Source organism: Macaca thibetana, chromosome 7 (genome assembly GCF_024542745.1).
Source record: "Macaca thibetana thibetana isolate TM-01 chromosome 7, ASM2454274v1, whole genome shotgun sequence".
Taxonomy (NCBI): domain Eukaryota; kingdom Metazoa; phylum Chordata; class Mammalia; order Primates; family Cercopithecidae; genus Macaca; species Macaca thibetana.
The window spans coordinates 62,904,728-62,915,032 of NC_065584.1; the positions used below are offsets into that span (position 1 = coordinate 62,904,728).

At 38.1% G+C, this 10,305-nt stretch overlaps 1 long non-coding RNA gene across 1 annotated transcript; it reads left to right on the forward strand.

The window, feature by feature from the left end:
* The first annotated feature begins 209 nt into the window (after positions 1–209).
* LOC126957892 (uncharacterized) lies at positions 210–6,345 on the forward strand. Its single transcript, XR_007727004.1, has 3 exons — positions 210–393; positions 1,124–1,219; positions 5,815–6,345. It is a non-coding gene; the product is annotated as an uncharacterized LOC126957892 (long non-coding RNA).
* Positions 6,346–10,305: the final 3,960 nt, after the last annotated feature.

Sequence of the window (10,305 nt, forward strand, 5' to 3'; positions counted from 1 at the left end):
TTTCCCATTTAAACACAGAAATTAATTATTTTATATACTTGTTGAAATTGATGTGAGTAGTTACCTAGTTTCAGGGTGAACTTTTAGAAATTGACTCTCACTAATATGAACTTAAGCCAAGTAGATGCCATTAACAGTGAACATTCTGGGTTAAAATTTCAAAGTAGATTGGAAAGTGGACTTACCTTAGGAAATTCTGGTTTAGGTGACCCTGATGCCTGCATTAAAAACAACAGCAGCAACAACAACAACAACAACAACAACATAGGTGATTCTGATGATCACCAGGATTGAAAACCACTGGACCATTGCTTTGAGAGATGGTGCCATGGCCAGAGACGGAGGTCCACTATCCATTGGTTGATATCCATTCTTCTGTGGAGAATCCTGCTGGTGAGTTCCTATTACAACATTGAAATGGTAATCTCTGGGAGTTAAGGTTGCAAACAGGTAAGAACATTTTTTTCTACATTTTTATTCCACATACTCCTGCTCTCCTAACCTCCACCCATAGCATTGGCTAACTTATCTATTTTGCCTTGCCTCTTCCCATCTGAATATTTGCAAGCAAACATGTAACAATGGCTTTAAGTGGTGCTAACTGGCTTGAGAGAGTCAACTGTAAAATTTTCAGAAATTTTGTGAAGTAGTTGTTAAACACAATCATTATATATATATATATATATTTATTTATTTATTTGTTTGTTTTTTGAAATGGAGTTTCCCTCTTGTTGCCCAGGCTGGAGTGCAACGGTGTGATCTCAGTTCATAGTAACCTCCACCTCCTGGGTTCAAGCGATTCTCCTGCCTCAGCCTCCTGAGTAGCTGGGATTACAGGCACACGCCACCACGCCCGGCTAATTTTATATTTTTAGTAGAGACGGTGTTTCTCCATGTTGGTCAGACTGATCTCGAATTCCTGATCTCTGGTGATCTGCCTGCCTCAGCCTCCCAAAGTACTGGGATTACAGGCGTGAGCCACCACCCTTGGCCAACACAATCATTATTAAAAATTAAATTATATAAACACAATTAATTTATATTAATATAAAATAACTCAATATTCAAAATTTATTACTTCCTAATTCTTTTATCACTTTTAACTATTATCTCTGCTCTTCAGGTTATATATCAATTATCTGGTGAAAGAGACACTTCTTTGCATCTCTTCCAAACTTGGCCCTCAGAGACTTCATGTTGGTAACTTAAAATCGGCCAGGTGGGAGTCTTTATACTACAGCAATCAGCAAATGGTGCAAATCAGGGCTTCATTTACGTTTTGTTGATTGCCTACATTTTAGAAGTGATGGAGAAAATGTTAAATGCTGAATAAACTTAAAGTGTGTCCTGTCTGTGGCTATGATATTGTGAATAGCATAAAAAACATGAAGACATTTCTGCCAGTATTTACAAACTGTTATCTAATTTAGCAAAGAAGTCACTCACTTTATTGACGAATGAGTGAATTTCCAGCACATGGCTTATTTCACTTTCATCTTATTCCTTAATGTAAACAAAATTATCAACCAACATTTTGTCATAACTACACTCATTTCTTAATGATGTGAGTGATTTCTGTGCTGAATTGGATAGTAATCAAGCATATATTCATAGTCTGATTTTGTGACACTATTGTTGGCATATAATTATAAAAACTGATAGTGGATTTTTAAGAAATAGCAAGTCACACTGAAGTTAAATGTATATGAAGTTTACAATAAAGAATATTATATATTTATTATTTTGTGAATTGTAGGTTACATGTTTTACATCAGCAGAATTTCTAATAAACATATGTGTGCATGTGTATATATATATGTATATGAGAGATATATATGCATACATCTTTTCCTGGAGATGTGGTTAATTTACAAGCTCATCACTGCATACAGTTCTTGAAGTGAAGTTGGGAGCCATTTAGTCTAAACTTTCTGTATTCAGATATTGACTAGATGAAAACTTAAAACCGCTCAACCCAGTTAAATTTATGCAAAGGTTAATAGGCAGCTGCTGGTGTATGATTTCCCTTCCAAAATGTTTATTTCCATTGCTCATGCATTAAATTCTACTTTAGCGATTTATTAGTCTGAGTTCTAATACTTTTTGATCTTGTAAGTAGTGATTACCAAATGGGAGTCTGTTTATTGGGAATACTGGAGAAAATACAGTTTTCTAACAACACCTCCTCCCATCCAAACTTGCTAAATTGTATAAAAGAATCTGTCTTTTTAATGTTTCCCAGACTAGGGTTTGGAGACCATTTCTTGAATCTTGTGTTAAATATAAATAGCCCCAGAGAAGAAATCATGTAACTCAGGGACTGCCCTAGTTAGATAGGATTAACAGATAGTAGAGATCAAGACCATGTGGACACAACCCTTCTTCCCCACCTCCCCCAGGCTTCTAAAGCTGAGTGGAATAATGAATTCTGGTAAAAGGCATGCCAAGCTAACTGCAAATGGAAATTCTCTAGACAATCACTTTTAACTATCTGGAAAAATATTAGAAAGGAGTCTTTCCTATTCCCTTGGCTTCTTTGCTCAGGCAGGAAATATGCTGTGTCTTCAAGTGAAGTGTTATGAAAATCAGGGATTGTTCATCCGTTTTGTGTGGGCCAGCTATATGGCTTCCCAGCATGCATGCCCATCTGTCCTGCAATAAAACCTTTAATTTTTTATGCCTGTAGTTTTTACAAAACTCTTGGCAGAAAATGGAATGAACATGATTCTCTCTATCTGGTTGGTCATTTTGGGCCTATATTGCTCTTTTCTGAGACAGGTACAGAGTCTTCTAAAGGGCTTACCAGGTGTCCAATCTAAATCAATGAGAACATTCTTTTTTCTAACCCAACACACCCAGTTTGCCTGGAAATCAGCAGGTTTTCCTATCAACCTTCCAGTTAACATATATTTGCTTTTCTTCCAAGGAGAAGGTGAAGTTTGCTAAAACTAACAGGTAGAAAGTTTTTCCAACTTTTACTTTTTAGGCATGGGCTTGGAGTTTGTAAAGAAAGGTTTTGTATGATTTATTGTATTGAAAAATGCTAAGGGAGTAGGTTTTATGTGTTCTCACCCCAAATATGATAACTGTGTGAGATAATGCATATGTTCATTAGCTCAATTTGGCCAATCCACCATATATACATATTTCAAAATATGTTGTACACAATAAATGCATATATAATTGTTATTTGTCAATTAAAAATTGAAAAGAAAAGAAAAAGGCTTTGTTCAAACATCTACTCAGTGGTGGGTAAATAATTCAAACGTATATTTCTAATTTCTTGATTGGTTGGGTGTGTAAGTGTAAAGTAACAATTTTAAGGATAGAAACTGAGACAAAATTGTGTGTCATGACAATATCTCCTTTCTTACGAGTTAAAGAAAAACTGGACATATTTGCTGACACATACATTTTTCTTTTGAATTTTTAGCTATGAGTTTGACATAGTTATTTTGGCTAAATTTTCTTGCCAGTTTTGTGCTTTTCTCTGCAACAATTATTTATTTATTTTAGTTTATTGACTCTCAGAGCATAGGGACTATAATTGTTCATACTGTTTTATGTACAGGGTGACCATAGCATTTGGAAATACAGATATTATTATTTTAATGTATATTATAATGAGTTTCCCGTAAACCATTTATTCTGTATTTGTATTTCCTGATTCAGTGGTCACCCTTTATAACCTAGAGTAAGTCACGTGGGGACTAGATATGGCTAAAAGCAAGAACAAGGTGTCTGCCCCCATCTCCCGTCAGCTATCATTCATTTGGGGCAGGTAGTGGTCTTATATAAATGCTCTGGAGTCACATCATCTGTGGACTTAATTTAGGAAAAATTTGTAGAATATATCGCCTCAAGCATTTATAATTTTTCTGTGTTATAAACAATCCAATTATACTTTTAATTATTTTTAAATGTACAATACATTATTGTTGACTGTAGTCACTCTGATGTGCTATAAGTACTAGATCTTAGTCATTCTACCTAACTATATTTTTGTACCTATTAGCCATCCCCAACTTCCCCTACCCCGTCTTTCCCAGCCTCTGGTAACCGTCCTTCTACTGTCTATCTCCATTAGTTCAATTGTCTTAATTTTTAGCTTCCACAAATAAGTGAGAATGTGCGATGTTTGTCTTTCTGTGCCTGGCTTATTTCACTTAATATAATGACTCCAGTTCCATCCATGTTGCTGCAAATGACAGGATCTCATTCTTTTATATGGCTGAATAGTACTCCGTGGTTTGCATGTACCACATTTTCTTTATCCATTCATCTGTTGATGGACACTTAGGTTGCTTCCAAATCTTGGCTATCATGACTAGTGCTACAGTAAACATAGGAGTTCAGATATTGCTTTGACATACTGATGTCCTTTCTTTTGGCAATATACCTAGCAGTGGATTGCTGGATTGTATGGTAGTTCTATTTTTAGTTTTTTGAGGAATCTCCATGCTGTTCTCCATAGTGGTTGTACTAATTTACATTCCCTTCAACAGTGCGTGAGGGTTCTCTTTCCGCCACCTCCTCACCAGCATTTGTTATTGCCTGCTTTTTTTGTATATAAGCCATTTTTTACTAAGGTGAGATGACATCTCATTGTAGTCTTGATTTGCATTTCTCTGATCATGGATGATGATGACCACCTTTTTATATGTCTGTTATTTGTATATCTTCTTTTGAGAAATGTCTATTCAGATCTTTTGCCCATTTTAAAATCAGATTATTAGATTTTTTTCCTATTTAATTGTTTAAGCTCCTTATATATTCTGGTTATTAATTCCTTGTCAGATGGATAGTTTGCAAGTATTTTCTCCCCATTTGTGGGGTTTCTCTTCACATTGTTGATTGTTTCCTTTGCTGTGCAGAAGCTTTTTGACTTAATGTGATCCCATTTGTGCATTTTTGGTTCGGTTGCCTGTGCCTTTGGGGTATTACTTGATAAATCTTTGCCCAGACCAATGTCCCGGAGAGTTTCCTCAATGTTTTTGTTTAGTAGTTTCATAGTTTGAGGTCTTAGATTTAATCTTTAATCCATTTTGATTTGATTTTTGTATATGGTGAGAAAGAGGGATCTAGCTTCATTCTTCTGCATATGGAAATGCAGTTTTCCTGGCACCATTTATTGAAGAGACTGTTCTTTCCCCAATGTTCTTGGCACCTTTGTTGAAAATGAGTTCACTGTTAATGTACAGATTTATCTCTGGGTTCCTTATTCTGTTCCATTCTTCTACATGTCTGTTTTTATCCCAGAACTATGCTGTTTTGGTTACTAGAGCTCTGTAATATAATTTGAGGTCAGATAATGTGATTCTTTCAGTTTTGTTCTTTTTGCTCAGCATAGATTTGCTTATTCTATGTCTTTTGTGGTTTCATTGAGCTTCTGCAAAACAGCTAGTTTGAATTTTCCATCTGAAAGGTCACCTATCTCTGTAACTTTGAGATTGGTAATTGTACTTTATTTAGTTTGTTTGGTGAAGTCATGTTTTCTTGGATGGTCTTAACGCTTGTGATGTTTGTTGACGTCTGGGCATTAAAAGTTAAGTATTGTAGGTCTTTCCAGTTTGAGTTTGTTTGTATCTATACTTCTTGGGAAGGCTTTCTGAGTTTTCAAAAGGAATTGAGTGTTGTGATCTAAATTATTGGTCACTGAGGCCATATATTCATTAGTGGGCACCGCGAGCCCAGTAACATTATAGCTCTTTCAGACTTGAAGAGGTACTACTTTGGTGGACCTGGGTAAGATCCAAGAAAATTTCTCGGATTACCAGGCAGAGACTGTTGTTCTCTTCCCTTATTTTCCTCCAGAATACTGGAGTCTCTCTCTTTGTGCTGAGCTGCCTGGAACTTGGGGAAGGATTACACAAGCACCCCTCTGGCCACCACCACCAGGACTATACCGGGTAAGACCTGAAATCAGTACAATGCTGGGTCTCGCCTGAGTCCCACAGTGACCACTGCCTGGCCCAACGTCCAAGAGCTCTTCAGAGAGCAGGTGATGAATTCAGTCAGGCTTATGATGCCCTTCCCTTCAGGGCAGTGAGCCACACCCCGGCCCAGGGCAGGTCCACGATTGTCATCCAGGAGCCAGGGCCTGGAGTTGGAAAACTTAGGAATTTGCTTGCTACTCTAAAACTGCAGCTGACCTGGCACCCAAGCCCCAAGAGAAAGTCCTTCTCACTCTTATCTTTCCTTTCCTCATGCAGAAGAATTCTCTCCCTGTGGCCACCACCACGTGACACCTATGGTGAGTACTGTTTGGGCTCCACTGATGTTCACTCAAGGTCCAAGGGCTTTTCAGTCAGCTTTTGGTGAATTCTTCCAGGCATGAGTCTTTCTCTTCAGGGCAGCAAGCTCTCCTGTGGCCCAGGCTGGGTCCATAAATGCCATACAGGAGCTAAGGTATACAATTAAGGACCTCAGAACCGTGCTTAATTTTCTAACCCCCTCTGGCTGAGCTGGTGCCTAAGCTGCAAGATAAAGTCCCCTTTATTCTTCCCTCTCCTTTCCTCAAGCAGAAGGAACCTCTCCTTGTGGCCATTACAGCCGGGAATACACTGGGTCACCTGTGAAGCCAGCACGGGCCTGGGTCTCATCCAAGGCCCGTGTGACCATTCCCTGGGTACCACTGGTGTTTATGCAAGGCCCTGGGCTGGGGTGTGGCTCTTCAGTCAGCAGGTGATAAATCCTGCCAAAACTGGGTCTTTTCCTTCAAGGCAGCAGGTTCCCTCTTGTCCCAGGCTGTGTCTAGAAATGTTTCCTGGCTGGTAGGGCCTAGAAAGGGGGCCTCAGGACTCTGCCTAGTGCCCCATTCTACCATGACTGAGCTGGTATCCAAGTTGCAAGACAAAGTCCTTTGTACTTTCCTCAAGGAGAATGAAGAGCTGCTACCTGGGATTAAAGGAGGAGTGATGCAAGCACTCCCTTGCTGTCCTGGCTGGTGTCTCACTAGGTTGTGCACCCAAGTCTACTGGCTCTGAGCCCAGCACAGCACCAAGACTTGCCCAGGAATTGCAGTCCTTGTGGCATGGGATGCCTTTCAAATTTATTTAGGACCCCAGAGCACTTTAGCCTATGTGAGGGCGCTTGCCAAAACTCAGGTTCCAACCACTGGAGTGGATGATTCCTCTCAGTCTATGGCTGGTCTAAATGCTCCCTCTGTGGGCACTGGCTGAATTCTGCCCCATGTGGATTTCTGCTGACAGCGCAGTACTGAGTTCCAATGCAAACTCCCGTAATCACTGCACTCTCCCTTCCTCAAGCACACAGATTCTCTCACCACACCATAGAATCACCATTGCAGGATTGGGGAGGGGTGATGTCGGCAGTTCAAGATTGCCTTTCCTATCCTCTTCAGTGTCTCTTTCCTTGATATGATGTTTAAACCAGTTTAAACTCTGATTGCTCATCTGATTTTTGGTTCTTATGACGCCTGCTTTCTTGTATGGATAGTTGTTTAATTTGGTGTTCTTTTTGGGAGGATGATTGCTGGAGAGTTTTCCATTTAGCTCTGCTTCTGCCTATTACTATTGTCTCAATTTAAGCAACCTTAACATGAGGGGGTTAAGAAGAGAGAGCGAGAAGAGACAGAGAAATAATAGAGGTGATTTCATCATTCTATTCAGTGTGTCTATGACCTCAAAGTAAGTGTGAGAGGGAAGGTGTGAGCTGTTGTTCTTCCTCAGGTGCTCTCAGTTCTTTCATGCTTCTCATAGAAAGAGATCATAATGTGAAATTGTGATTCAAACGTTCATCATTTATTGGATGTTAAACCAGAAGGTTTAATCTACGTCTGGAAGGAAAGATATGATTGACTTATTGAGAAATGGTATATTGGTTTTGTATGTGGGTCTTTTAAGAGACTTTCAATAGCAATTTTGACCATATTTGACTTTTTGTCTTATGAAATATAAAAACCTAAAGCCTAACTAAGGAGGTAAGTCTACTATAGTTATTTTCATTTTTACTGCATAGATATACAGAACAGAGAACAGAGAGGCAAATTCACTTATTGACCTAGGTACTGGTGGTTATTGTAATTTGGCTAGAGAATTGGGAATGCAAATAAACTCCGATTTGTTTAGGTTACTTATAAATATAGATTTTTCTATCTTTATAATGAGTGAAATATTTAAGTGTTCGATAAGTTTTATTTATATTCTTACCTATGGTCTAAAATGTTCAGTATCCTGTCTTTATTTCTTAGTGTTTACACTCTTTTAGCTAGTCAATTACTTTTTAAACTTATGAGCTCATCTTTTATTCCATTGAGCTCATCTTCTTTCTTGGTTGTAAGTTGCAAAGATCCTGAGCCCAGATTGAGGATTGAATGGGTTCATGGGACAGAAAAAAGACCAGTGTGGGGAAATGAAAGGAAATGAATGAAGAAACATCATGCATATATATTACATTGTAGTTGCAATGAATTGCCATCAATTAAGTGACCACATGATTAGTACCATTCACTGTCATTTAGATATATTAAGTGTAACCAGCAAAAAGAATCACATGAAGTCATGGAAAGGTTTTAAGTAGCAGATTATTGTAGTTTGATTTACATCTTTAAAATTCACTCCTCCTGCTATGGGGAAGAAAACTATAAAAGCAAGGAACTAGTTAGGCCACTGAGGTCATCCAGGCTACAGATGATGTGGCATATAGATCTGGGTAGTCATAGTGGAGATGGAGAGAAGTAGATTGATTGGAGCATTCTTGGGAGGTACAACCAATTTCATAATGTCAAAGTAATTTATTTTATTTAAAAATTATTTTTAATTACAAAAATATATTTTGTGTGTAGTATTATAAAACATTATCTCAAAGTTGTTATAAGGATTAACTGAGCTAGTATGTGTGAACTCTCACAGTAAATGAATGGGCTTTTAAATACTTATTGTTTAAGTTGCTATTTGGGGGGAGAATTTGGCAGCAATAGATAGTAAGTGGTAAAACAGGAATTAGAAGCCAGATTTTTCTAACTGTTGAAGTGTATATGCTCTTTCCACTACCCACACTGCTTCTCCAATATTTATTTAAAAGCCAATATCTTACTCTAAGTATTTTCTCACATTGTAAGATATTTAGATACTTAGAGTAAGATATATAGGATCAGCTTAGCTGGGTGACTCTGCCTCAGGATTTCTTATGAGGTTGCATTCGAGATAGTGACCAGGGGTACAGTAATCTGAAGGCTTGACTGGAGCTAGAAGAACTGCCTGCAAGCTGGTTCACTCACGTAGCTCTTGGCAGGGGGCCTTAGTTTCTTACCACATTAACCTTTCCACAGGGCTGTGTTATAGACTGCATCTTTGTGTCCCCTTTAAATTTATATGTTGAAATACTAGCCCCAAATGTGACTCTGTTTAGAGACAGGGCCTGTGAGGAGGTGAAAAAGGTTAAATGAAGTCTTAAGGATGGGTCCCTAATATGATCAGGCCGATGCTCTTATAAAAAGATGAAGAGACACCAGAGCTCTGTCTTTTTGCCATGAGGGGACCTAGCAAGAAGGTGGCTGTCTGTAAGCCAGGAAAAGACCTCTCACCAGGAACTGATAGGTTAGCACCTTGCTCTTGAACTTCCCAGTCTCCAGAACTGTGAAAAACCAATTTCTGTTATTTAAGTCACACAGCCTGTGGTGTGAGAGACCGAGCTGATTAATACAGGCTGCTTGAGTATTTTCATGACATGGCAGTTAGTGTTCCTCAGAATGAGCCATCCAAGAAAGACAGAGTACAAGTAGGGAGGCTGTCTTTTATGATCCAGTTTCAGGAGGCACAAACTGATACTTCTGCCATATTCTAAGTCACTAAATCTACCCACACTTAAGGAGAAGAGAATTAAATCTCACCTTTGCAATGGATTTCACGATATTTTAAAACCATCACAAGGCCTTTATATAAACTTCTTTTTCCTTTATGAAATGGAACCAATATTACTAAACTTCTTTTTCCTTTATGAAATGGAACCAATATTTCCAGTAATATTGGTTCCATTTCATAAAGGAAAAAGAAGTTGTACACTGAAAAGTAAGTTAGGTAAAGTGTGCATTAATATATAACTGACTAGGTGCCTGCTCAATAAATAATAATTTCCTTCCTTCATAATTCAGAGATAATCTCAAAGCTAAGAGATGAATGCTAGGACAGTGTGGTTCTTTTGGGTGGCCTCTAAGTATGTCTTTTATCCTTCTTATATTCATTATAACAATACTTGTATCACACAAACATATTTTAAACCTCATTTATCTAATTTAATTAAGTTCATACATTCATTTGTGACTTTATTATTATTTTTTCTCTT